Genomic DNA, 27,229 nt, shown 5'->3' on the forward strand with positions numbered 1-27,229 from the left:
GAATCACGGACCTTTAGATCTTCAGTCTAACGGTCTCCCAACTGAGCTATTTCGGCTACAACAAACCTCTGCTTAGCAAGCAGGGATTTCAGTGAGATCACCCTACTCTTTGTCGGAGCTGAAGAGCAAAGCAGAGATGAGCCCCCAGACAATAAAAACAGCTGGCCAGTACGGGGATCGAACCCGCGACCTTGGCGTTATTAGCACCACGCTCTAACCAGCTGGGCTTACCGGCCTGGCTTAGCCATCCGTGTCTGCCTGATTAGCAAAAACCTGTGATAATGTTTGTGAATGCAATGAGACAATAAAGCTTCACGTTTTAACCTGAACAAGGGCTCGTCTGGGATTTGAACCCAGGACCTCTCGCACCCAAAGCGAGAATCATACCCCTAGACCAATGAGCCTTCTTCTTCTGGTGAAATTAACCAAAATCCAACATTTTTTCTATGAATATTTTTACATTATTATGGGATATTCGGGGGATCCCTAGAGGGCGAGGGGCTTACCGTATGCGACCAACCACGAGTTCCTGGGTGGTCCGGTTCCTGATTTATAACGGTTCAAATTCCAAATTTTGGGGGGCTGTAACTCGGACCCCCGGGGTCATAGGGACTTGGGGCTGGTGTCGTCGCAAAGAGGGCCCCCTGGTCTGACTTTGTCCCGATTTTGGTGCAGCTTGGCCCCGTTTTGGCGGAGTTACAGCTTGGCAAAATGTGTGACATTTTGGTTAACATTCACCACGTGGTGAAATTAACCAAAATCCAACATTTTTTCTATGCATATTTCTTCAGTATAATGGGAAAAAATTTACAAAAATTGATTCCTCTGAGTGCCCTGCGTACAGTAGAGGTGTTTTCTTTAATAATATGGCACACATTTGAAATAAATAAAGTTAAATACAGTTGCTATTTAATGAACATTGAGACACGCACCACATGTGGTGCACAAGTGTGCCAAAATTCTACGCTCGTTTTTATGCAAATTCTTCAGTATTTTGGGATAAAACTTGCAAAAATGGATTCCTCTGAATGCCCTTTGTACAGTACAAGTGTTTTCTCTAGGCCTCATCATAAAAATTTTCTTCCGACTTCCACCCCCCTCGAGCTGCCTTCTCTAGCCGGGGAGGGTGCACCCTGGCCGGCATGGATGAGTAGGTGCGAGGGGGGTGGATGGTACTATTATTTTGCTAATATCTCCGCAAAGCGGTGGACCCCAGGGCTGAAATTCGGGGGATCCCTAGAGGGTCAAGGGGCCTACCGTATGCGACCACCCTCGAGTTCCTGGGTGGTCCAGTTCCTTAGTTATAACGGATATAATTCCACATTTTGGGGGGCCGTAACTCGGACCCCCGGGGTCATAGGGACATGGGCCTGTGTCGTCGGATAGAGGGCCCACTGGTCTGACTTTGTCCCGATTTTGGTGCAGTTTGGCCCCTTTTTGGCGGAGTTACAGCTTGGCAAAATGTGTGACATTCTGGTTAACATTCACCTCATGTGGTGAAATTAACCAAAATCCAACATTTTTTCTATGCATATTTCTACAGTATTATGGCATAAAATTTACAAAAATGGATTCCCCTTAGTGCCCTGAGTACAGTACAAGTGTTTTCTCTAGGCCTCATTCTAAAATTTTTCTTCCGACTTCCACCCCCCTCGAGCTGCCTTCTCTAGCCGGTTTCAAATCATCAGCTCATTAGAGACTGCAAGACCTGATTTGGGTGTGTCTAATAAGGGAGACAATAAAAATGTGCAGGGCAAGGGTGCACATTAGTTAATTTTTTTGGACTAAAAGCTGCCGAAAAGTATTTCAGACATTGTCCTGCGCAAACTGGTTGCAAAATAGGCAGGGCACCAGAAACATCTGAGACACAACAGGGGCAGTGAGTGTGTCAGGAACCAATGGGTGTGGTGCTGTCGGCCTGGGACAAATTGGCCTTAACTGGGTGGACGTGGCTGAACGCTGAGGGTGTACGGCTGATGGCCAGATTGAAGTTGCTGTGGCAGATGTACAGGTAGCTGAGGGCCCAATCTTTCTAAACTTGGTCTTTGCTGTCCAGCTGTGTCTGGTGGCATCTGGTAGGTATGCAACTGGTGGCTATATTGTGGAGGCACAACAGGCTGGCCTCAAGGTCTCTGCAACAGCAAAGAGACCTCCTGACCCTTTAAACGGTTATTGTGCCACGTCGTGAGAGTCCTCTGATTTACCTCAACTAGCTGAAGGGTTGTGTCACTCATCACCGTTCCATTGCTCAAGATTAGCTGCCGAATTCTTCTGTAATTACGAAGAATGAGATCCCATCTAGACAGAGATTCTGTCCGCTGTTTCTTGGGGCTTCGGTGGATGTTACATAACCTTATGAAAATCATTTCAACAAGGCAACAGCAATTAGGCCACTGTGCTGGAGAGCTGCTAGAACCCAAAACACACCTTTTTGTGCTTTCGACACCAGGAGTGAAGACAGCTTTCTTTTTCGGGGACCTAAAACGTCCTGTAAGTAGCCTGTCTTGATGACGAGCAGCATACACTACCCTGTGTTTATAAAATTTGTCCAGGTTCTGCCAAAAACCCACAATGGTCGCAACTTGTTGGTTGGTAAGTGTGAGGCTTGTCTGTGTGCGCAGCTCCACCAGACACTCCACCAACGCATCCACCCGGTCCATTCCAGGTATTTACATGCTGTTAAGTAAGTTTACTGCTTAATGGCAAATAACTAAATGAGTCACAATTCGTATAGAAAAGGAAAATTTACCATTGCTGAGGGTGTATCTAAAGGAGCCTGGACACTGAGCAGTGGTGGAGTCTGGACACTGGGCACTGGTGCAGCTACACTGGGCACTGGTGCAGCTGAAGGAGCCTGGACTCTGAGCAGTGGTGAAGCCAGGACACTGGGCACTGGTGCAGCTGAAGAAGCCCGGACTCTGAGCAGTGGTGGAGCCTGGACACTGGGCACTGGTGCAGCTGAAAAAGCCCGGACTCTGAGCAGTGGTGGAGCCTGGACACTGGGAACTGGTGCAGCTGAAGGAGCCCGGACTCTGAGCAGTGGTGGAGCCAGGACACTGGGCACTGGTGCAGCTACACTGGGCACTGGTGCAGCTGAAGGAGCCTGGACACTGGGCACTGGTGCAGCTACACTGGGCACTGGTGCAGCTGAAGAAGCCTGGACACTGGGCACTTGTGCAGCTACACCGGGCACTGGTGCAGCTGAAGGAGCCCCGACACTGGGCACTGGTGGAGTCTGGACACTGGGCACGGTTGCAGTTGAAGGAGCCTGGACACTGGGCACTGGTGGAGTCTGGACACTGGGCACTGGTGCAGCTGAAGGAGCCTGGACACTGGGCACTGGTGGAGTCTGGACACTGGTGCAGCTGAAGGAGCCCGCACTCTGGGCAGTGGTGGAGCCTGGACACTGGGCACTGGTGCAGCTGAAGGAGCCCGGACTCTGAGCAGTGGTGGAGCCAGGACACTGGGCACTGGTGCAGCTACACTGGGCACTGGTGCAGCTGAAGGAGCCTGGACACTGGGCACTGGTGCAGCTGAAGGAGCCTGGACACTGGGCACTGGTGCAGCTGAAGGAGCCCGGACACTGGGCACTGGTGGAGTCTGGACACTGGGCACTGGTGCAGCTGAAGGAGCCTGGACACTGGGCACTGGTGGAGTCTGGACACTGGGCACTGGTGCAGCTACACTGGGCACTGGTGCAGCCGAAGGAGCCCGCACTCTGGGCAGTGGTGGAGCCTGGACACTGGGCACTGGTGCAGCTGAAGGAGCCTGGACACTGGGCACTGGTGGAGTCTGGACACTGGGCACTGGTGCAGCTGAAGGAGCCTGGACACTGGGCACTGGTGGAGTCTGGACACTGGGCACTGGTGCAGCTACACTGGGCACTGGTGCAGCTGAAGGAGCCCGCACTCTGGGCAGTGGTGGAGCCTGGACACTGGGCACTGGTGCAGCTGAAGGAGCCTGGACACTGGGCACTGTTGCAGCTACACTGGGCACTGGTGCAGCTGAAGGAGCCTGGACAATGGGCACTGGTGCCGCTACACTGGGCACTTGTGCAGCTGAAGGAGCCTGGACACTGGGCCATGGTGGAGCCTGGACACTGGGCACTGGTGCAGCTACACTTGGCACTGGTGCAGCTGAAGGAGCCTGGACACTGGGCACTGGTGCAGCTACACTGGGCACTGGTGCAGCTGAAGGAGCCTGGACACTGGGCCATGGTGGAGTCTGGACACTGGGCACTGGTGCAGCTGAAGGAGCCTGGACACTGGGCACTGGTGGAGTCTGGACACTGGGCACAGGTGCAGCTACATTGGGCACTGGTGCAGCTGAAGGAGCCTGGACACTGGGAATTGGTGCAGCTGGTAGAACTGGTGGACCTGAAAGGACTAAGTCATCTGATGCCACAAGATTTGCCACTGTGGCTTCCTCTCCAAAGAAATCAATGAAACCCTCATCCCTTTCCACTTGCTCCTCCACATCTATCTCCTCCAGCAAATGAGAGGTCCTCTCAGAGGTAGGGCACATGTCCTCCAGGGGCTGACTATTCTGCCTCAACAAGTACTGTACTCCAATGAGCTCTCCTGAGGAAATATTTGTAACAGAAAACGTTTTTAATGGAAATTATGCAGAAAGGTTTATTCAGAAATGCAGTAAATCTTTTGTTGTCCACTTCTGTATGAACAATATATATCTAATTCAGAGGGTATCATAAAAAGACAGGATTACTCTATATTCTACTATGTATTTTTTTTTCTCCCCTGAAACCTAGAACACAGAATAATGTACAAATATTCTGGTAGTATAATTTTTCTCTGATATGTCAAAATTATATTATTACTGTCCAAAAGCAATTGTAATTTTAACAAAAACATGCTACATCATGAGCTGCATTTATCAAAATATTTTTACCTGTGTATACTGCAGGTCGAGTGAAGCTTGGGACCAATTTCCTGCCATACAACTTATTGTAGTTCTCATTGACCGAGTAAACCAGCTCCCCTGTGTAAGAGCGCAGAGTTACATTACATTTAATCATTTAGCAGACGCTTTTATCCAAAGCGACTTACAAATGAGAACAATAGAAGCAGTCAGGTCAACAAGAGAACAACAATAGTTGAACCTTCATCTGCAACAGCAGCTTCAGCCCGGTCCTGATTCCAGCGTAATAAACCTTCCAGGAGATAAATCTGGAAGTTCAGGCTGTTTGCGCTGTTCCCTAGAAAAAGAAATAGAAAGCCAAATATTGCTTTGAGAAAATGCAAAACAGAAAATTTAATCTGCAAATATCTTGATAAACATGAATTAGTGGCAAAATGTGGTATATTCTGACATGACAAACCTGGAATAAATCTGCTTAGGTGGCAGTGAAATGATTCCAGGGATGTGGAGCCTCTGGCACAACGATAGGTTTTTAGAACCACCCCACCCTTGATTGTAGTTCCAGTTTCAGTATAGAGCGGCACATTTGGAGGATCTTGGATACAGGTGACGTGCCGCCTCTGGACATTCCAGATGTGCTGCATTCTCACACTGTCAAGTAGTGGAACACCAAGAGCATCATTCCCCTTGCCACCCATGAGCTCTTTGATGAGCATATCAAGGAGGCGGATAGTGGTTTCTTCTCCTCGTGTTCTCCTCCTGCAGTGCTGGAGCAGCTCAGCTTTAGTTAAATGATGGTCCAGTTCAGCCTCCGTCAGTGTAGGCCAGCCCTGTTGGATGAGTTGCTCCCTTTTGGCCCGTCTCAGCAGAGTGAGATCCCCTGCATCCCACTCAAAAATACAGGATGACAGCCTAGCCATAAAAGTAGGGTACAACTGGTGGGCATCAGTGGTGCACCCTACTGCCAGACGTCCCATAAAATGCCAAATGTCTAGGCGGACAACAGTGTGGAGGGACCATGTCAATCGCTAGGAGCTCACTTCTAATGAGCTGATTATCCGAATCAGGTGTGCTAACAAAGAGAGACATGCAAAACATGCAGACCTGGGGGGAGCGAGGACTAGAATTGAGAACCGCTTCCTTAGACTTTAAGTCAGTGTGCTCCAAGGAAGGTTTGAAAACCATTGCCCTAAAGAGACCGACTGAGCGTTGACGCAATGCTGCCACACTCTCACGTTAGCTTTTTTTGGGCTCACAGCTGCCAAAAAGTATTTCAGACATGGTCCTGTGCAAATTGGTTGCAAAACAGTGCCATATTACGCACAGTTCCCTAAAACAGTGGTTTTCAAACCTGTCCTGGAGGCACCCCTGCCCTTCACATTTTGAATGTTTCCCTCATCTAACACACCTGTTTCAAATCATCAGCTCATTAGTAGAGACCGCGAGACCTTATTTGGGTGTGTCTAATAAGGGAGACAATAAAAATGTGCAGGGCAGGGGTGCCTCCAGGACAGGTTTGAGAACCACTGCCCTAAAGAGACAGACTGAGCATCGATGCAATGCGGCCACACTCTCTACGTTAGTTAATTTTTTTGGACTAAAAGCTGCCGAAAAGTATTTCTGACATTGTCCTGCGAAAACTGGTTGCAAAATAGGTCCCACCGAGATTTGAACTCAAATCACTGGATTCAGAGTCCAGAGTGCTAACCATTACACCATGGAATCTTAACTGGTGCAGCTGTTGCTCACAGGGCTACAAACACTGGCACCATCGCCAAACTAGTGCTGTTTTATCTTTTCCTGCGGCAAGAAAGCACACAGGCTCCACCGAGATTCGAACTCAGATCGCTGGATTCAAAGCCCAGAGTGCTATTACACCATGGAACCGAAACTGCTTGGTTGGAGGCCAACTTGGAAACAGATAGCTCTCTGGCAGTGGGGAAGCAGTTATACAGTGAGGTTGGAACGCAGTGATTTTTGGTCAATGGCCCGCCTCAAAAAAGGGAAAAGAGTGGGAGATGTTGCCGAAACCCGGAATCGAACCAGGGACCTTTAGATCTTCAGTCTAACGTTCTCTCAACTGAGCTATTTCGGCTACAACAAACCTCTGCTTAGCAAGCAGTGATTTCAGTGAGATCACCCTACTCTTTGTCATAGCTGAAGAGCAGAGCAGAGATGAGCCCCCAGACAATAAAAACAGCTGGCCAGTACGGGGATCGAACCCACGACCTTGGGGTTATTAGCACCACGCTCTAACCAGCTGAGCTAACCGGCCTGGCTTAGCCATTCGTGTCTGCCTGATTGCAAAAAACCTGCCATAATGTTTGTGAATGCAATGAGACAATAAAGCTTAACATTTTAACCTGAACAAGGGCTCGTCCAGGATTTGAACTCGGGACCTCTCGCACCCAAAGCGAGAATCATACCCCTAGACCAACGAGCCTTCTTGCCCAAAGACAAGAAAAAATAGCTATTTCAGCAACAACAAAAGAAGGAACATGAACTAACGTGGAAGCAATCAAAGTCCTCGAGACAGTATGAAAGGCTAACGAATGCAAGTTGGCCTCTTAATTGAACTAAAAATGGGGCTGTATCTAACATGTAGAGGGATGTTAGGGAGGACAGCTGAAACGGTCAGATGTCACTTAGACCAGCGGGTCTCAATTCCAGTCCTCACGCCCCCTGCTCTTCACATTTTGTAAGTTTCTCGTATAGCTTCAGACATTTGTTCCATTCCATTCATAGTGAGTAATACAGTGGTGTATCGAGGTATACAGAGGTAAATGATGTCACACTTCTCCATGTGTGAAGAAGTTGCGCAGCACAAATCCGTGAACCAATGTTCCAAAGTGAAGTATACTTTGACGGATTTCCCCTGCTCAGGGAGTGGGGAGCAATGAACACTGTGTAGGGACCATGTCAATCACTAGGAGCTCACTTTTAATGAGCTGATTATCCGAATCAGGTGTGCTAACAAAGAGAGACATGCAAAACATGCAGACCTGGGGGGAGCGAGGACTAGAATTGAGAACCGCTTCCTTAGACTTTAAGTCAGTGTGAGCAAAAGAGGTGAGAAGTTGTCTGCATGATCCGAGTGTTCCAAGGTAGCCTACATAATACAAGAATCCATACACATGCATACTGGCGTAACAAGACCGAGAAGGTCCTTAAACACAAAAGCTTAATCTCTTTGTTAATTTGACAACATAATCTCGGCCAGTGCAAAGGAGCAAGCCCAGAGGAGGGACAGCCTCTTTGCATCAAACCCGTCATTCCCAGCTATGCTCGTCATTCTTGAAAGGCCAGGGGAATTAGCTCAAATGGTAGAGCGCTCGCTTAGCATGCGAGAGGTAGCGGGATCGATGCCTGCATTCTCCAAGTTGGCTCCTGCCCTTTTACTCACACATCCCTAGATCAGTGGTTTTCAATCCTGTCCTGCACAATTCGCATTTCCCCTCATCTAACACACCTGTTTCAAATCAACAGCTCATTAGTAGAGACTGCAAGACCTGATATGGGTGTGTCTAATAAGGGAGACATACAAAATGTTCAGGGCAGGGGTAGTGATGGCAAAATCGAGGCCTCGTGAACCAATGAAACAGTTGAACCAAATGTGCCATATTGTTTCGATGCTTCGAATCAATCCGACACCCGTCTCAACGGTGACACCTAGTGGTCACTTGCAGGTGTTGATCTGAAACAACCTTGACGAGCCATTAAAAAAATGTGTTGTTTTTTTATTATTATAATGTTCTAATATGTGAAGCTTGTAACCTATAGGCTCCTCACTGTGCATAATGTTATTTTGGTCATGAAAAATGAATATTAATAAAAGAAATCAAGCCACAATGTCTCACTTTTTTAGAGATTTTTATTCAAAAATATTAATTTATCTGCTGTGGAAGGACTTAGCCTACTTTTTTTTTTACAGATAATTTCTCCAGCCTTTGAAAAAATCCTCTCACAAGGGACACTTGTTGCTGGCATACAAAGATATTTTTTTGCAAGGACATACAAATGAGGAAAGATTACTGCTCTCTCTTTCCAGTAAGTTAGTGGATCATGAGTTCTGGGCAAATACGCATCGTTGATGTATTTTTTCACTTCCACTGTGGCATCAGCTGTAGCATTGTGTATCATCTTGGTTTGATGGATGCGAGTATCAAAAAGTTCCCATAAACTGTCCTGTGTTTCTACTGGTGTTGATGTTGATGGTGATGGTGATGATGATGATGGGTGTGATGTTGACATTTCTGGGTCTGAATAAAAATTAAAACAGCAATTAGTAACAAATCCTAAACTGACGGCATATATGAAGGATATATTATATTACATGATTCAGATTACATAACATAACACAGACTGAAACTGCTCACCAGGATTTGTGTTTGAACGCATCAGTGAAGCACACTCCAGTGTGATATGCTTTTCAGCTTCCAGGGCTTTGGCAGCATTTCCAAATGCCACATTTTTTAACCTTGGGTCCAGCAGTGTAGCCAGTGCCAAGGCTCTAAAACTCTCATAACCTCCACATCTGGAGTGCAGACCTTCTTGCAGATGTGAGCCTATGAGCCAAAACAGGAGAAACACATATTTATAATAATGACAATAATATGACAGTTATGGCCAATCACATGGGTAGTATGGTCATTGTGGCCTACCTAATTGAACAGTTGATTCCTGCGTTGCATTTCCTTTTTTCTGTGCAAGCTTGTGCTGCAACATCCTGTACAGTGGTATAAGCTTTGAAGCAGACACTCTCTTTTCCTCTGACATCTCTGTTGTTGCGAGTTTGAATGGTTGCAGTATTGACAATGATTGTTCAATAATGTCATAATCAATACTTGTCAGGGGAGCAGTATCATTGTTTAAGTTGGAAAGTGCAGCAGCCACTGGTTCACGTTGGTCATACAAGCGCTGTAGCATGTCAAATGTGCTGTTCCATCTCGTGTCAACCTCCTGTATCAGTTTCAGAGTTGGTCTTCCCATCAAGCTCTGCATCTCCACAAGCTTGTCCTTTGCTTTGCAGCTGCTTTTTTGCTGCCTTTTGTAGGTCCTCCATTGTCTTCTCCTTTGCTTTGTTGTACTTTTCGCTGACCATTATTTTAAGCACCTTCCGGGATGGGAGGACATAGCTTGGATCAAGCTTGTTCACAAATGCCCTGAATCCCTCATCGTCCTCTGACCCAACTTTTCCTTGAATGCAGTAAAAATGTCTACCTTTCTTTCCTTCATTCCATTCTTTCTGCCAAATTTCCTGTATTTGTTTAGCTATTATCACTTTAATTTCTGTTTTACTTAATGCCACTTCAATGTCAATTTGTGAATGGTTTAATGCCTGTTTAGCCTGATTATCAGCCTCCTCATTTCCTTTCACACCCATATGCGATGGATCCCATACAAGATTTACCAGAAGTCCATACTGTCTTGTTCTGTAAAGACTCTGCATTACTTCATTTATCATGTCTTGCCTTGCTGATGATGTTCCACTTTCCAAGCTATTTAGTGCGGATAAAGAATCTGTACATATCACTACCCTTGTTGGTTGGATTTCTTCTATCCACTGAAGTGCTAGACATATTGCAATAATTTCTGCAGTGAATACTGAAAGATAATCTGATATTCTTTTTGCTATTCTAATGTTAAAAAGTGGAATATATACCGCTACTGCTGTTTTCCCAAATTCTGGATCTTTTGAACCATCAGTGTATATTTGAACTGCACTACAATAAGTTTGATCAATGTATTGCTGTATATTAAAATTTCCTAATCCATTTGTATTGTTATGCTTTTCTTTAAGCAATTGAGTATCAATCAAAGGCATTGGGAAAAGCCAAGGAGGAATTGCTGACCTAGCCACAGTAGGAGCAACATTGAAGTCACTTAATCCCATTCTCCGGGCTTCCTCACTGGCCTTCCATCCAAAACTTGATAACTTTTTATGTCCATATTCCCAACAATCCTCCAACACCATTTTAACTGGGTGACTGTCCAAGTGTCCCTTTATACTTATAAAATACCTCATCTTTAACTTGAGCCTACGAATTACTTGAGGCATTACACCCATCTCTACTTGCACTGCTGTTATTGGAGAGGATCTAAACGCTCCACAACAAACTCGCAAAGCTTGTGACTGAATTGCCTCTATTTTTACGAGTTGTGTTTTGGATGCAGTGCAATATACCATACTGCCATAATCTATTGCTGATCTTATTAGAGCACAATATATGATTTTAAGAGACTGGCGACATGCTCCCCAATCAACTGCTAAACACCTCATGAAATTTAATGCTTTTTTGCATTTGTCAACCGGTTTCTGGATATGCATTCTAAAATTCAATTTCAAATCCATCCATATACCCAGAAACCTCACAACTGCTGTTTGCTTCACTTCTTGTCCATACAATCTGATGTTAATGGTAGGGTTACTTTTCCTTTTTGCAAAACAAATTACCTGAGTTTTATCTACTGAAAACCGAAATCCCCATTCATTTGTCCAATTTTCTACCATTTTAACGGCATTCTGCAAACATCTTTCCACATACTTTACATTACGCCCTCTTTTCCACAGTGCTCCATCATCCGCATATAAAGATCTTCCAATGCCCCTATCAACCTTTGTAAAGATGTCGTTAATCATAATATTAAACATAATTGGACTACTAACGCTTCCCTGAGGTGTTCCATTCTCTATTGTGTGTATCTGAGAAAAAGCAGTACTTACTCTTACTTGTATAGTTCTGTTAAACAGGAAATCCTTGATCCAGTTATACATTCTTCCTTTAATTTCCATTTTTTCTAGCTTAATTAAAAGTCCCTCTTTCCACATCAGATTCCAGGCACAGTACTGAGTCCATTGTATTACGTCCTTTCCTAAATCCACTTTGATAAGGTGATAAAATATTATCCCTTTCAATGACATATACTAATCTACTCATGACCATACGCTCCATTATTTTGCATAGATTAGACGTTAAAGCTATAGGTCTATAATTATTTGGCTGTGTATGATCTTTGCCTGGTTTTGGAATTGGCACTATGACACCATGCTTCCAGTCATTTTTTAACTTTCCTAACTACCAAACCTTATTAAAAAGCCTCAAAATTGTCTCTAATGCTGTCTCTGATAAATGTTTTACCATCTCATAACAAATGTCATCTCTGCCTGGAGATGTTTGCTTAACCCCTGCAAGCGCTTTTTTCAATTCGTACAAAGTAAACTCTGAATCCATTGTACTTCCTGAAAGTCCCTTTTCCTCCAATAAATGAGGATATTTACTTAGTATCTGGTCCCTAGTTTTCCTCGCATCCTCTGATAAATTCGAATTACTATGAATTTTAACGAATGTTTCTGCAAATACCTCTGCTTTACCGCTTTCAGATATAATTTGTCTATTATTATATTCTAATACAGGTATGTTGTAATCTCTTTGTATCCCTCCCATCTTTCGTATCATATTCCATAACTCACTTATTTCAATGTCTTCCCCTATTCTATTACAAAATTCCCTCCAATAATTTCTTTTAGACGTCCGAATGACTCTTCTCACTATAGCTTGTGCCCTTTTATAACTTATTAAATCATTATAATTAAGTGACCTTCTTACCTTCTTGAGTGCTTTATTTCTCCTTTTTGTTGCCTCACTACACTCCTCGTTCCACCATGGCATAACTTTTTTATTGCTGCCTGCCTTCCTCTTACCTATTACTTCTACAGCTGTACTCTGAAGAACCTTGCATATTTCATTATTAAAAACATCAACATCTTCTATACATTTACTAATGTCCTTCATTTTGCTTCCACATAACTCCTTATACTTATCCCAATCCGCTGACTTGAACCTCCACCTAGGCATTCTTTCCCCCACTCTTTGTTCTATATCTACTCCAACTTTACTGCAAATAGGAAAATGATCACTTCCTACTGTACTTTGTTTTAGTACTTTCCATTCACATTTACTCGCTAAACTTTCAGATACTACTGTCAAGTCTAATACCGAATGCCTTCCCTTATTCAAATCAATTCTAGTATGACTTCCATCATTAATGCACACTAATCTTCCCCAATCTAGCATATCTTCAATGATCTTACCATTATAATCTGTTTTTGCGCTTCCCCATATTGAACTATGAGCGTTAAAATTACCACACCACACCGTTTTTTGACTTTCATTTCCTCCTATACTTTCTAGAATATCCTTGCTTAACCTATCACATGGATTGTAAAAATTAATTATTCTAATACACCTTGATCCTTCCCATATTTCCACCACCACAACTTCTACTTCCCCATCTACCTGTTTTATACCCAATTCCTTGCTTTATAAAAGTAGCTACTCCACCTCCATTCCCTTGTTGTCTATCCCTCCGAATAGTAGTATATCCATGTATTGGAAAGTTATATTGTGACTTAAGCCAAGTTTCCTGTATACATATAATATCTGGGCCTTTCTCTTGGTCTGCTATAAATTTCTTAAACTCCTGTCCATTTGCAATCAAACTTCTTGCATTCCATTGCAAGATATATAACACCATTAAGATCCACCACATGTTGTCTGACTATTTACTGCTTGACTATTTAATGTTGGAATCTTGAGCCTTTCATTTATCATGTCAACAGTAACATTCCCCAGATCCAAGTACTTTTCTGCAGCTCTGATAATGATTTTGATTCTTTCAATCCTGCTTTCAGTTTGAGCTGAACAGTTCACTACTTCAGCGATAAATGTTACAAATGCCACCTTATCATCCACTACTACCTTTTCATCTCTTTGTTCTTTACTCTGTTGTTTTGAATGAATTTCTTCATTCATAGTTTCATTTGTTTTAGGAATCTGGTTTACTTTCTTCAATGCCTCAGCGTATGTTATTCCTTCTGTCGTTCTAACATTTTGAACCTTGACTGCCTTTTTCCGTACCTGACAACCACCGTATCCTGCACTATGATCCCCACCACAGTTGCAGCATTTAGGATTTACACCTTGCCCACATTTGCCGTACTCATGTTCACCTCCACACCGCGCACATCTCTGCTTACCTCTGCATACTGCCGCTACATTACCGAATTTTTGACACTTATAACATCTTAGCGGCGGAGGAACGTATGGTCTTACTGCATATCTTACAAATCCTAAATAAACTTTCTCTGGCATTTTATTTTCATCAAAGTTTATCATTACTGAGAGGCTGTCCATCTTCTCGTTATTTCTAACACACTTGAGCCGTTTAACAAACTTTACTGCTGCTCCCGTGATATTTCTTTTAATCTTCTCCTCCGTGACATCTGTCGGAATCCCTGTTACAACACCTCTAACCCAATTCTTTTCTTCCGGTATCGAGCACAACACCTTATGTCCAATCATCGATTTTATACCCAGAGCTGATTTTTGCTGCCTATTGTCTTTACAAAACAACAACAGATTGCCATCCCTCAAAGTCGTAATGCTTTCAACTGTCCCTGTCATTTCTTTCAATGTTTTCGTCAGCTTCAACGGATTAATCGCATTTACCGAACAACTTCAACAATACCTTATATTCCTCTTTCCTTCTTCTAGTCTGGAGATTTCCTTTCTCACTACCCGATTCTGAAGATTGTTTCTTTCTTTTCCGATTTTCTACTACACTCCACTTACTACTTCCATTCTCGCCGCCTCCACTATCCACATCCTCCATTTCCGGATCACTTCCGGAATCTACGCTACTTCCTTCCATCATCACTCCACACCTCCAGCCCTGTCCTGGAGGCACCCCTGCCCTTCACATTTTGAATGTTTCCCTCATCTAACACACCTGTTTCAAATCATCAGCTCATTAGTAGAGACCGCGAGACCTTATTTGGGTGTGTCTAATAAGGGAGACAATAAAAATGTGCAGGGCAGGGGTGCCTCCAGGACAGGTTTGAGAACCACTGCCCTAAAGAGACAGACTGAGCATCGATGCAATGCGGCCACACTCTCTACGTTAGTTAATTTTTTTGGACTAAAAGGTGCCGAAAAGTATTTGAGACATTGTCCTGCGCAAACTGGTGGCAAAATAGGTCCCACCGAGATTTGAACTCGGATCACTGGATTCAGAGTCCAGAGTGCTAACCATTACAACATGGAACCTTAACTGGTGTAGCTGTTGCTCACAGGGCCACAAACACTGGCACCATCGCCAAACTAGTGCTGTTTTATCTTTTCCTGCGGCAAGAAAGCACACAGGCTCCACCGAGATTCGAACTCAGATCGCTGGATTCAAAGCCCAGAGGGCTGACCATTACACCATGGAACCGAAACTGCTTGGTTGGAGGCCAACTTGGAAACAGATAGCTCTCTGGCTGTGGGGAAGCAGTTATACAGAGAGGTTGGAACCCAGTGATTTTTGGTCAATGGCCCGCCTCAAAAAAGGGAAAAGTGTGGGAGATGTTGCCGAGACCCGGGATCGAAGACAATAAAAACAGATGGCAAGTACGGGGATCGAACCCGCGACCTTGGCGTTATCAGCACCACGCTTTAACCAGCTGAACTAACCAGCCTGGCTTAGCCATCCATGTCTGCCTGATTGGAAAAAACCTGCCATAATGTTTGTGAATGCAATGATACAATAAAGCTTCCCGTTTTAACCTGAACAGGGGCTCGTCCGGGATTTGAACCCGGGTCCTCTCGCACCCAAAGCAAGAATCATACCCCTAGACCAACGAGCCTTCTTGCCCAAAGCCAGGAAAAAGAGCTATTTCATCATCAACAAAAGAAGGAACATGAACTAACGTGGAAGCCATCAAAGTCCTCGAGACAGTGTGAAAGGCAGTGTGCAAGTTGGCCTCTTAATTGACCTAAAAATGGGGCTGTATCTAACATGTAGAGGGATGTTAGGGAGGACAGCTGAAACGGTCAGATGTCACTTAGACCAGCGGGTCTCGATTCCAGTCCTCGCGCCCCCTGCTCTTCACATTTTGTAAGTTTCCCGTATAGCTTCAGACATTTGTTCCATTCGAACGTAAGTGCCCTGAGAACTGGACATCACATGACATCCCTCCATGATTCAAGTTCAAAGCGTATGTATACGTTCAATTCATAGTGAGTAATACAGTGGTGTATCGAGGTATACAGAGGTAAATGATGTCACACTTCTCCATGTGTGAAGAAGTTGCGCAGCACAAATCCCTGAACCAATGTTCCAAAGTGAAGTATACTTTGACGGATTTCCCCTGCTCAGGGAGTGGGGAGCAATGAACACTGTGTATGGACCATGTCAATCACTAGGAGCTCACTTCTAATGAGCTGATTATGCGAATCAGGTGTGCTAACAAAGAGAGACATGCAAAACATGCAGACCTGGGGGGAACGAGGACTAGAATTGAGAACCGATTCCTTAGACTTTAAGTCAGTGTGAGCAAAAGAGGTGAGAAGTTGTCTGCATGATCCGAGTGTTCCAAGGTAGCCTACATAATACAAGAATCCATACACATGCATACTGGCGTAACAAGACCGAGAAGGTCCTTAAACACAAAAGCTTAATCTCTTTGTTAATTCGACAACATAATCATAGCCTCTTTGCATCAAACCCCTCATTCCCAGCTATGCTCGTCATTCTTGAAAGGCCAGGGGAATTAGCTCAAATGGTAGAGCGCTCGCTGCGCGAAGGAAGGGGTCCAATCTTTGAGCCCTGCATGCAAGCGAAAAAGACGCAGAACACGTGAAAACGCCGAAGGATTTCCCCTGCGGCAATTCTTGGGGTATATGTTTCTGCGTTTTGAAGAGTTGTTATTACATGTGAAACAATTCTACCCTCCGCGGCCTGGATTCGAACCCGTGCTCTCTCAGATGAGCCGTGACGTCATATGTCCACGACGTGTATTGTTAAGCGTGCAATAAACCGAGACTCTTATTTTGTTATCTATGACATACCATTGATTGCTTTTATACTACATAGATTTGTGTGAGTGTGTGTGTGTGTGTATTAGTAAAAAAAACTTTTTCATGTTTGTGTTTAAATAGAATTAATAAAAAACGTTTCTTCAAATATGTTTTGTGTGTGTGGATATGATTTGATTTATATGATTTAGCAGATTTTTTTTATCTGATCAAAAAAATGTTCTATTAAAATGAATACAAACACATACACACAATATAAAAAGAACAATATAAAAGAGTGGGCCCAAGTAATATACACAAAATGTTTTATTAAAATGAACACACACATACATACACACAATATAAAAAGGACAATATGATAAGAGTGGGCCCATATAATATAAACAAAATATATACAGGATAGATATAATGTACTTGTATAAAAAAAAATATGAAAAGAGTGGGCCCATATAATATAAACAATATATATATATATACAGGAAAGATATTATGTACTACTTATATTAAAAAAATATATATGAAAAGAGTGGGCCCATATAATATATACAAAATATACACAGGAAATAAATTATTTACTATGGAGGCGGAGTTTGTCATTTATTTTGCCTGCCGCTGTTCTGCCAACCAATCATCTAAAGTTTTTCCATTAGAGGAGCGTGAGCAAAATGTGGCATTCCCATATCAGCTATGACCAAACTCTTTAGTTTTGGGCTGCCCACATTCGCTGCACTTGTTAAAAGTTACCCCTCGCACATACTTCCTCTTATGGACTCCGCTTTCCGTCTCCAGGGCCCGCCGGCGCCTGTTCCTCTGGGTGTAACGGGACACAGAAGCAGCAGGCGCTGGAGCAGGCGCTGGAGCAGGCGCTGGAGCAGGCGCTGGAGCAGGCGCTGGAGCAGGCGCTGGAGCAGGCGCTGGAGCAGGCGCTGGAGCAGGCGGAGCTGGGCCTGGACCGGATGTCAAAGCACCAGAAGATGAAATCACCATCGACACAGTCATGTCTGGGTTAAGGACTAGTGTGCCTAACAGTGACCCAGGTGCTGAAATGGGCTGCACAACTCCTGCTGCTGTGGGGACGGGTGCGATAGGGCCCTCCCTTTTGGCAGCAGTGGGCCGGCGACCCGGTCGCAGAATTGGAGCCTGTCCTTCTCGATTTGGCGGAAGGATAAATTGATGTTTTGGGCCTGATGTTGATGGCACGTCATCCAATTTTTCCCTCGGCAGAGGAAGCTGCGTATCAGCCACATCAATTGGGTCAGATGGAGTCAGTCCCTGGGCGAGGACACTCATTTCCTGATTCTTCTGCTGCCGTTGAAACCTGAAAGTAAATTACTTGTAAAATATATATATATATATTTTATTGTGTGTGTGTGTGTGTGTGTGTGTACAGAAGTATTCAGTTCCCTGGAACCAAATAATGTGCCTTGCTTACCACTGAATGAGTGTCCTCTGGTTCAGCTCAAACAGCTGGATCATTGTATCATCCATCAGCCTTCGACTGTTAAGCACCAGGTCTCGGATGTGGTGGTAATCTGAAAGGATTTTAGACCACCTGGGGGTGCAAACTCCAGCCTTCTTGGTCGGTGACTTGTGTAAAGCACACAGCTTCATACAAATGGCCTCAACCAAGCGGCTGGTGCTGGGCCACTGTGCTGGACCCCCAGGATGTCCAATCAGACACCGTTTCACACTCTCCACACCCGGTGTGACTCCGGACCGCTTCGGTGCCTTAAAGCGCCCATGTGTCGGCTGAGGCTGATGTCGAGGCTGATAGTTGACCCGCTGTTTATCAACGTCAGGGAGAGCTGTCCACAGCTGGATGGCCTCTGTCACCTGCAGGTCGGTGAGGTAAGGAGCCTCACGAAGACCCACCAGGAAACCAGCCAGATCCTGGACCTTGTCCCACCCAGCGATGCCATCAGGTCCAATGACTGCTCCCTAGTAAATGCAGATTAGTGTTAATATACACTTTCAGTCAAAAGCCTTTGAACAGAAATATTTTTTTACATTTTTTAAAGAATTCTGCTCAACAAGCCTGCATTTATTTTATTCAAATACAACAAAAGCCATTATATTGTGAAATAATTTTACTATTTAAAATAAAAATGCTTTCTATTTGAATATAGTTTAAAGTGTAAGTTATTTCTGTGATGCACAGCTGTATTTTCAGCATCATTCCTCCAGTCTTCAGTGTCACATGATCTTCAGAAATCATTCAGATATCCTGATTTGTTGTTCTAGAAACCTTTTTTTATTGATATTATTATCAATATTTAGAACAGTTGTGTACATTTTGTTCAAGATTCTTTGATGAATAGAAGGATCCAAGATAAGAGTTTATCTGTAATAAAAAGCTTTTTTAACATTATACACTATACCATCCAAAAGTGTGGAGTCAGAACATTTAAATCATTATATATTTAGTATTAAATTATAGAAATTAATACTTTTATTTAGCAAGGACGCATGAAATAGATGATAAAGACATTTATAATGTTACAATATATACTGAACTTTCTATTCATCAAAGAAACCTAAACAAAAAATCTCTAGGAGCTATTTTTAACCTAATAATAATAATAATAATATAGCACCCGGCACCCGGTTTTTTTTAGCAGCAAATTGGAATGATTTCTGAAGAATCGTGTGCCCTGAGTAATGATGCTAAAATTCAGCATTGAAATCACAAGACTGAATTACTTTTTTAAATATATTCAAATGGATAGCAGTTATTTTAAATAGTAAAAATATTTCAAAATATTACTGCTTTTGTTGTATTTTGAATCAAATAAATGCAGGCTTAAAAAAAAACACCTTGCTTGTAGTGTATTTGGAATAAAACGAGACTGAAACAAAATAAAGCCCTTAGAGTGTCTTACCTGAGCCTCGCCGGAGACACTGCTTCCAGTGTCAGATGGCTGTGACAGCACTGAAGAGGCAGGGGCGAGATGCTGTCCCTCTCCTCCAGATGATGTGGACGGCTCAGCCAGTGATGCTGGGGACTGAGGCAGAGGCAAAGATGAGGGGCTGTTTCTGAGATCACGGCAGGGGTCATCCTCATACAGCACTGGAACTGTGATGTCCTCCATGCTCTCTTGCTCAAACCCCTCATCTAGCAGGTCCTGATCATCAACCTCCTCCACCAGCCGGTCTTCCTCCTCTGGGTTCTGGAGCACTGGAGTCAGTGTTTTGCCAGTCTGGCTGTAAAGGTACTCGATTCCCAGCAATTCACCTACAATAATAAAATAATAAAAAAAGAAAAAAAGTGCTCTTAATAATTTATCAAGTACATTGGAGGCTAAATAGATAACTTAATAGAATATTGCAAAAGAACAAATTAAATTTCTTACCTGTATATGCTCCAGGAGGGCGATAGCGCTCATCCCAGGGCTTCCCAAAGACTGTTCGGCTAAGCCGGTCCACAGCCTCTCTCATGGCACTGCCATATGTCCGAATGGAGGACGCCCGTTTTATGGCATCTTCCATTCGGTCATCATTCCAACGCATCAAGCCCTCAAGGAGATAGGCCTGAAAATGCGCATCGCTGACACTGGTTCCTAAAAGTTAAATAATATAAAAAAATATATAAAAAAGGGTTTTATATGTCACATATGTACAATATATGTACTACACATAAGGTGCTCTGAAGTAACTTGTATACTACATTTAATAGAGTTGTGTAACTAAATTAAAAATGATTGTCACTTATTCCTGTATTACTAGTGACTTGTTAGTCAAGACAGCTTTGTCAATGCTAATGACATTAAAAAGTAATTGTAATGTAGAGTGTGACATTTATTAATGCGGCATTACTTTAAAGTGATGGAAGCAGTTACAGTGCTTATATTTTCTACAGAAAAATAATAATCCATGTGCATGTAATACCTGGAATAAAACGGTTCAGGTGGAGGTGGAACGACTCCAAGGAGGTAGAGCTACGAGCACACCTGTAGCAGCACAGCTCCACGCTGCCTTTCTTCAGTGTCCCTGTCTTCATGTACAGCGGAAAGTCCTCTGGGTCTTGTATACACTGGACGTGCTTGCGCTGTTCCTTCCATATCTGCTGGATCCGTTCGTGGTCCAGCAGAGGAACTCCCAGGGTGTCCTTCCCATCCGCACTGTCAAACTGATCAATCAGTGACCCAATCAATCTGGCGGTCTCCTCCACCCCCCTGCTCCTCCTCCGGCAGTGCAGTGCCAACTCCCTCCGGGTAATGCGAGCACTGACCGCCTTTTCTGAGATGTGGCCAGTCTTCTTTGCCGCCAGGTCACTCTCTTTTGCAGAGCGAAGAGCAGCCACATCCTCTGGATCCCACTGAAAGATGCACGTGGACAGACGTGCCATGAAGATCCCGTAGAGTGGATGAGCCTCTGTCGTGACACCTGCAGCAAATCGCCGCATGAAGTGCCAGATGTCGAGGCGCACTACAAGCTCATCCCACTCCGAAAACATGATCTTCACCCGCGATTGGCCATACTGACTGCAGCAGTCCCTGTCCACGTACATCACTTTTGGGGCTGCCTCTCCTGCCTCTCGGTAGCGTTTCATCAGACCAGCTGCCATGGAGTCCAGTCCATGTCCCTCGGCAGCTGTCAGCACAGAGACAAGGACCTGGCCGTGTTCATTTCCGACATTTGTGCACCAGGCAGCTGTTCCTGAAGCAGCACCGGCAAGTTTCTTTGTGACCTATTGGGAAAAATAAAAGATGTGCTCTTTATGTACGCACATCACACACATATCCATATCTGGCAAATTTCTGGATATAAACAGGGCTTTGATACCTTTTTTGTCGAATCCATCTTGAGAACACAGCCAAAGACAGATGTTAATTGTTAATAGATGTTAACACGGCTAACAGCCACTTAGGTTTAGGCAGGGCAGGTAAAAGTGGAGGATCAGCAAACACAGGAGGCTGCACAAGGGAGGACCTTGTGAATGGTTCGCAGACAGTCAGGTACTGCAAGACACGCTGTGTCCATGCCTCACTGTGCTGTTCCATCAGCTTCCTGTAAAGCTGAGTCACACTGTTGCCCAGTGTCCTCTCCCTCATCATCCTCAGCACCCGGTTGTCACATGAGTATCTAAGGAAACAACAGTATAATCATGCAAATGCTTTAGTTGGTAAAAAATAACCCATATAAAAGCACCTAATAATGAATGATTGTCATTATGAATTACCTGTATGTCAGCAAAGCTGGAAACTGACTGCGGTGGCCCATATCCACCTGTCCTAGGATGTCCTCAGACCAGGCAGGATATTTCTTTTTGCAGCGTTTGCACTCCAGATACTCAGTGGCAAGGTCATACCACCCGTCGATGTCCAAGACCTTACGCACGGTACGGTAAATTCCTGCCGCTGTTAGTCTGTGCTTACCACAGTCTGGGCGAACACAGACAAGAGGAAATAACCACATCTTCAGCAGCATCCAAAAGAAAAGGGGCCAGAAGAAGAGGTCAGGTGAGGCAGGGGGCTGAGTGTTTATTAAAGGGGGCTGAGGAGGATACCACCAAAGTTTCAGCTGGGACACTAGTTCTGACTTGCCGGTTCGTGGGTTGGCCTTAAATAGTGTGTTCCGGATCCACTCATGCTGGAAAGGTGGAAGTTGATCTTTCCAGTGACTTGGAAGCTCAGCTGGTGGCTGGTGATGTGAAGGAGCTGGTGCCTTGGCAGTTTCCACTGATGGAGATGGACCAGCACAGTCCTCTGAGTGAATAGTAAAAAAAAATCAATAAGGATGACTGTTGCATTTGATAGTAATATGCCATAAATGCAGTGGACAAACAGCCTGCAAAGCACAATTTTTGGACAAGTATTCATAATTATTATGTTATATTTAGGAACGAGAGTGAAGAAAGTGGTACTAGTGTTAAGGAAGCAAAGAACACAGCATACACTATATTAATTTAAGGAGAATGGAATCAGTGCAGCTCACTGAGAATGAGGATCAGATGGAATGGAGGAAGGAAAATGTGGTGTGATGAATTAAGTGTAAAGCAACGAAGCCCACGGACATGAAGCATACACACAGATAGAGTAGGGAAAAACTGTTCCTCTAATCATTAGAACAATGAATCTCCACCATCCTGTCTGCTCAGGGAGAGCTGAAGAGTGTGTGAGAAGAGCAAGCGGTGTGAAAAAGTTATCTGGTGATTATCTAACAACGGGTAAGTTCGGAAACGCAAATAAATACACTGACACCTTGGAACATCCTTACGTTTTGAAGAAGTGCACTCAAAGAAAGCATCCCGCTTGAGGCATGATATGATATAATTCTGTATTGTAAACAAAACATTTTAAAATGTTGATTATTTTCCCCCAAGAAATAACGCTTCTCAGTGTGTTTTCACAAAACATTCTTGTAATATGTGCATTTGTGTCATATGCCACACCTGTATTTAGCTGTCCTTCACATTGTGATGCAGCAAATACCAGCTCCTCATCGTCATCTTCAGCAGTGGGAACGGACTTGCCTGGAGCACAAATGTTAAAACTATCATTGTGAACAATACACAGAGACAAACATATGTAAGATGGTGCTTACTTACCAGTAGCGAAAAGCTGCATGGGGGGCAAATGTTTGGCTGGGGGTTCTGCTGCTGGAGGAGGTAAAGTGCACTGCAATAATGGATCTGGAAATGGCAAGTTGACAAGTTTGCCATAATGATAAATTAATATATGTAGAAATGCTGTAGGTAAAATTCTATATTCACACTCCTACTCACAGGCTTTAACTGGTGACATGAGTTTTTTTGCCAGCTGTGAAGGCGACAAATTTTTGCCACGTGCCAACAGCGCTTTCACAGTTGCGGTCTTCTGTACACCAGTTTGGATAGCTGCAGGTGGAGGTGCAGTGGTTGCAGAAACACTGGAGGTTGCAGCGTGAGGTGCAGGCTGACGTACGCTGGTGCCCACAGCAGAAGCCCGTCTTTTCAGGACATATGTCTTGAAAATGGCCATGTTGGTTTTGGGCCTGGCATCTGCCTTAACGAGGTACCTGATGAGGGCATGAGCCTCCTTGCTCTGGTCCTCATAAACATCTTTCATGGACCGGCCCTGGAAGTCACCAAACTCCACCATCAAGCAGCCCTGGTCTCCAGTTGCCCGGGCTTCTGCCTGCATTGCCTGCTTCCTCTGATACTTCTCCACTTCTTCTGCCATCTCTCTAATTTGAGAAGTGTACTGTAGGAACAGTTGTTTATTTTCTGACAGGGGTGTTGTCTGCGCCGTCTCATTGGAAATGCTGAGCACCTAATACACGGCATACCCCAGAGAGTTTTCCAGGAGCCATCTAAATCTCTGGCCCTGGTACTTCCCAAACTGAAGTTTGCAGTGAGCCAGTACTAAAAACTGGTCACTGGGGTCTCCACCGTTTGTGCTGACAAAAGTACTGGCCTCTGACAGCACCTCCTCCTTAGGTTTGGCCCTTCCAGACTCCACATTTTCAAGGCGCCTCGCCTCCACCGAAGGTGCCATGAGGAGTCGGCTTGATGTTGCCGATTGCCGTTGAAAAGAGGGATATGCATACATTTTCTGAAATGAAAATCAGAAAAAGACTACTACCTTTTGCAATCTAAAAGACACCTGTATGTTAACTGTTTAACAATAATTTAACAAGCTACGCATAAACTATGTTACTGTGGTAATAAACATGGCCATTACATAAACTGTCCTGAAGATGAGTTTTCTACAAAGGACAGGAATCCCTGACATATAAAATATGTAACGTCAATATGAAGTCTGAAATTTCCTTTATTTTCAATGCTGTCATCTTAAACCATGATTACACACACACCAGTCTACAAAATATTACATTAAACATATCATACTTCAAATGTTGTCATCTTACCCCAGGGTTACACCAGGTGCTTTTACCTCTTAAAATCTCAGCCATTTTTCTGTGTTTTTAACTTTCTGGTCTACCTAAATTAAAATGAGCACTATTCCCACATACTTTGGCCCATATGGATACATTTGGCCTTTTTTTGTTTGTCTTTAGTTAAGACTCTCAATGTTTTTTTATAAAAAAAAGTCATTATTATTACATTATTTTAGAAAATATCAATTATTTCTTGGTAAATGCAGTTTTCCATATCTCCACAACAATTTGGTAACGATTTTTACAATTAAAATGTGTGTGTGTTATTATCTGTTAATACCAAATATAAATGTAAATAGTTTAATCATTATTTTCATTCATAGGGCCCAGGAACCATGATTTCTTAGACCATAAACACATCATTGTTGACAGTAGCATAGCTTAATTAGCTGACGGTCGATAAATTTAACTTATCTGATCATTTATCATGTGAAAAGGTTCACAGGTACTGAAGAAAGCATGAACTGTACATGCTAGCTAGCTATACTGACACGATTCATTTTCCAAAAATACACACTGTATATGAACAAATAATGACCAGTTTTCAATGAATGAAGTAATAGCCTTACCTTTAACAAAGATGACAACAACGGCGATTGGTCAAAAGGAGGCCACAGGAGAGAAACGCGATTGATCAAAAGTAAGCCACGGAAGAGAAACGCGATTGTTCAAAAGTAAGCCACAGGCGAAACGCGATTGGTCAAAAGGAAGCCACAGGCGAAACGCGATTGGTCAAAAGTAAGCCACAGGCGAAACGCGATTGGCTCATGTGGGCTTACTTTGTGCTTACTTTGGCTCAGTCGGTGGGAAGCAGTGGGCGCAAGCGAGAGGTAGCGGGATCGATGCCTGCATTCTCCAAGTTGGCTCCTGCCCTTTTACTCACACATCCCTAGATCAGTGGTTTTCAATCCTGTCCTGGAGGCATCCCTGTCCTGCACATTTCGCATTTCCCCTCATCTAACACACCTGTTTCAAATCATCAGCTCATTAGTAGAGACTGCAAGACCTGATTTGGGTGTGTCTAATAAGGGAGACAATAAAAATGTGCAGGGCAGGGTGCCTCCAGGACAGGTTTGAGAACCACTGCCCTAAAGAGACAGACTAAGCATTGATGCAATGCGGCCACACTCTCTACGTTAGTTAATTTTTTTGAACTAAAAGGTGCCGAAAAGTATTTCAGACATTGTCCTGCGCAAACTGGTGGCAAAATAGGTCCCACCGAGATTTAAACTCAGATCACTGGATTCAGAGTCCAGAGTGCTAACCATTACACCATGGAACCTTAACTGGTGCAGCTGTTGCTCACAGGGCCACAAACACTGGCACCATCGCCAAACTAGTGCTGTTTTATCTTTTCCTGCGGCAAGAAAGCACACAGGCTTCACCGAGATTTGAACTCAGATCGCTGGATTCAAAGCCCAGAGTGCTGACCATTACACCATGGAACCGAAACTGCTTGGTTGGAGGCCAACTTGGAAACAGATAGCTCTCTGGCTGTGGGGAAGCAGTTATACAGAGAGGTTGGAACCCAGTGATTTTTGGTCAATGGCCCGCCTCAAAAAAGGGAAAAGTGTGGGAGATGTTGCCGAATCCCGGGATCAAAACAGGGACCTTTAGATCTTCAGTCTAACGCTCTCCCAACTGAGCTATTTCGGCTACAACAAACCTCTGCTTAGCAAGCAGGGATTTCAGTGAGATCACCCTACTCTTTGTCGGAGCTGAAGAGCACAGCAGAGATGAGCCCCCAGACAATAAAAACAGCTGGCCAGTACGGGGATCAAACCCGCGACCTTGGCGTTATTAGAACCACGCTCTAACCAGCTGAGCTAACCTGCCTGGCTTAGCCATCCGTGTCTGCCTGATTAGCAAAAACCTGCGATAATGTTTGTGAATGCAATGAGACAATAAAACTTCACGTTTTAACCTGAACAAGGGCTCGTCCGGGATTTGAACCCGGGACCTCTCGCACCCAAAGCGAGAATCATACCCCTAGACCAATGAGCCTTCTTCTTCTGGTAAAATTAACCAAAATCCAAATTTTTTTCTATGAATATTTTTACATTATTATGGGATATTCGGGGGATCCCTAGAGGGCGAGGGGCCTACCGTATGCGACCAACCACGAGTTCCTGGGTGGTCCGGTTCCAGAGTTATAACGGTTCAAATTCCAAATTTTGGGGGGCCGTAACTCGGACCCCCGGGGTCATAGGGACTTGGGGCTGGTGTCGTCGCATAGAGGGCCCCCTGGTCTGACTTTGTCCCGATTTTGGTGCAGCTTGGCCCCGTTTTGGCAGAGTTACAGCTTGGCAAAATGTGTGACATTTTGGTTAACATTCACCACGTGGTGAAGTTAACCAAAATCCAACATTTTTTCTATGCATATTTCTTCAGTATAATGGGATAAAATTTACAAAAATTGATTCGTCTGAGTGCCCTGCGTACAGTAGAGGTGTTTTCTTTAATAATATGGCAAACATTTGAAATAAATAAAGTTAAATACAGTTGCTATTTAATGAACAGTGAGACACGCACCACATGTGGTGCACAAGTGTGCCAAAATTCTACGCTCGTTTTTATGCAAATTCTTCAGTATTTTGGGATAAAACTTGCAAAAATGG

The 27,229-nt window shown here is 44.0% G+C and overlaps 8 non-coding genes across 8 annotated transcripts; all 8 read right to left on the reverse strand.

Moving 5' to 3' along the window:
- Positions 1-162: 162 nt before the first annotated feature.
- Positions 163-236, reverse strand: trnai-aau (transfer RNA isoleucine (anticodon AAU)). Its single transcript has one exon. It is a non-coding gene; the product is annotated as a tRNA-Ile (tRNA).
- A 96-nt stretch (positions 237-332) lies between these two features.
- On the reverse strand, positions 333-404 carry trnap-ugg (transfer RNA proline (anticodon UGG)). Its single transcript has one exon. It is a non-coding gene; the product is annotated as a tRNA-Pro (tRNA).
- A 6,496-nt stretch (positions 405-6,900) lies between these two features.
- Positions 6,901-6,973, reverse strand: trnaf-gaa (transfer RNA phenylalanine (anticodon GAA)). Its single transcript has one exon. It is a non-coding gene; the product is annotated as a tRNA-Phe (tRNA).
- A 106-nt stretch (positions 6,974-7,079) lies between these two features.
- Positions 7,080-7,153, reverse strand: trnai-aau (transfer RNA isoleucine (anticodon AAU)). Its single transcript has one exon. It is a non-coding gene; the product is annotated as a tRNA-Ile (tRNA).
- A 96-nt stretch (positions 7,154-7,249) lies between these two features.
- trnap-ugg (transfer RNA proline (anticodon UGG)) lies at positions 7,250-7,321 on the reverse strand. Its single transcript has one exon. It is a non-coding gene; the product is annotated as a tRNA-Pro (tRNA).
- A 7,999-nt stretch (positions 7,322-15,320) lies between these two features.
- Positions 15,321-15,394, reverse strand: trnai-gau (transfer RNA isoleucine (anticodon GAU)). The gene has a single exon. It is a non-coding gene; the product is annotated as a tRNA-Ile (tRNA).
- A 96-nt stretch (positions 15,395-15,490) lies between these two features.
- Positions 15,491-15,562, reverse strand: trnap-ugg (transfer RNA proline (anticodon UGG)). The gene has a single exon. It is a non-coding gene; the product is annotated as a tRNA-Pro (tRNA).
- Positions 15,563-26,543: 10,981 nt separating this feature from the next.
- Positions 26,544-26,615, reverse strand: trnap-ugg (transfer RNA proline (anticodon UGG)). Its single transcript has one exon. It is a non-coding gene; the product is annotated as a tRNA-Pro (tRNA).
- Positions 26,616-27,229: the final 614 nt, after the last annotated feature.

The sequence above is a fragment of the Carassius carassius genome, chromosome 8 (genome assembly GCF_963082965.1).
Source record: "Carassius carassius chromosome 8, fCarCar2.1, whole genome shotgun sequence".
Lineage (NCBI taxonomy): Eukaryota > Metazoa > Chordata > Actinopteri > Cypriniformes > Cyprinidae > Carassius > Carassius carassius.